The sequence below is a fragment of the Rhincodon typus genome, chromosome 34 (genome assembly GCF_021869965.1).
Source record: "Rhincodon typus isolate 14 chromosome 34, sRhiTyp1.1, whole genome shotgun sequence".
Taxonomy (NCBI): Eukaryota; Metazoa; Chordata; class Chondrichthyes; order Orectolobiformes; family Rhincodontidae; genus Rhincodon; species Rhincodon typus.
The window spans coordinates 6,387,386-6,388,860 of record NC_063365.1 but is presented as its reverse complement, the minus strand read 5'-3'; positions in this window follow the sequence as shown (position 1 = coordinate 6,388,860).

The window sequence follows — 1,475 nt, the reverse complement described above, 5'->3', positions numbered from 1 at the left end:
GGGGGAGAGATATAATCTAACTGAGATATACTCACTGGGAGAGACACAGGCAGGGGGAGAGATATAAACTGAGATATACTCACAGGGAGAGACACGGGCGGGTGAGATATAAACTAACTGAGATATACTCACAGGGAGAGACAGACTGACAGAATACTGGTGAGACAGAGATATTCTAATTGGGATAATACAGACAGTGAGAAAGAGACTGAGAGATAAACACAGGGATAGAGACAGAGGTGGGGGCTAGAGAGATATAAACTAACAGTGACATACTTACAATGAGGGAGAGACAGACAGGTGGACAGAGGGGACAGAGATATATAAACTAACTGGGAGACAGACAGATGTTTGGGAGGAGAGAGAGATAAACTAACTGGAAAAATATAGCCAGTGAGAGGGAGACTGAGAGATACACAGGGAGGGAGGGAGAGAGATGGTGGGGGGTTGAAACAGGTTGGGGAGGGGATAGAACGAGGGATAAACTGACTGGGAAAATACAGACAGCGAGAGAGTGACAGAGATACACTCACGGGGAGAGAGACAGACAGACAAGGTGGGGTGAAGGGGGAAATTAACCGAGATACACTCACTGGGAGAGAGACAGGTGGAGGGGAGACAGAAATAAACTGACTGGGAAAATACAGACAGCGAGAGAGAGTATAAGATACACTCACAGGGAGAAAGTCAGACACCTGAGGGAGGGAGAAAGGTTGGGGGGCGCGGGGAGAGAGATAGGTTGGGGGGCGCGGGGAGAGAGATAGGTTGGGGGGGATGGGGTGAAAGGGGGAAGGGGAGGGAGATGGGTGGGGGGGGCGGGGAGGGAGAGAGATAAAATAACTGGGAAAATATAGACAGTGAGAGAGGAACTGAGAGATTCACTGATAGGGAGGGAGACAGACAGGGAAAAAGCACAGACGGAAAGAGAGATTAACTGGAAAAATACCGACAATACAGTGAGAGATAGAGGGGCATGAAGCAAGAGGTTGTAAAACTAATACAGAAAGTGCCTGAGGGAGAGACAGGAAGCTCGTCTGAAAGAGATTAAGAAATGTACATGGGAAAAGACCAAAAGAGGGATAGCAAAACTGAGAGAGAGTAAAAAAATAGATAAACTAATTGAAAAGAGACTAAGAAAGGCAGATAAAGAGAGTGAGACAAATATCTGGGAGACTGACAGAAAAACTGAAAGATTAACAGAGAAACTGAGGGAGAAAGGCAATGAGAGTTGACAGTCTGATGGAGAGACAGAGACTGAAAGACAAAGGCTGAGTGTGTAAAGAGACAGAGAGATAAACTGAAACAGACAATGACTCAAAAAGAGATACTGAAAATTTGTAGAGCAACAGATTGTGAGAAAAACAGAGAGAGAAGGAGAGACAGTAAAAACTAGTGATTGAGAGACTGGGACAGGTACAATGATGGACCATTGAGAGTCAGCGAGGTCAATAAAGAGAGAGACAGAATCCTACTCA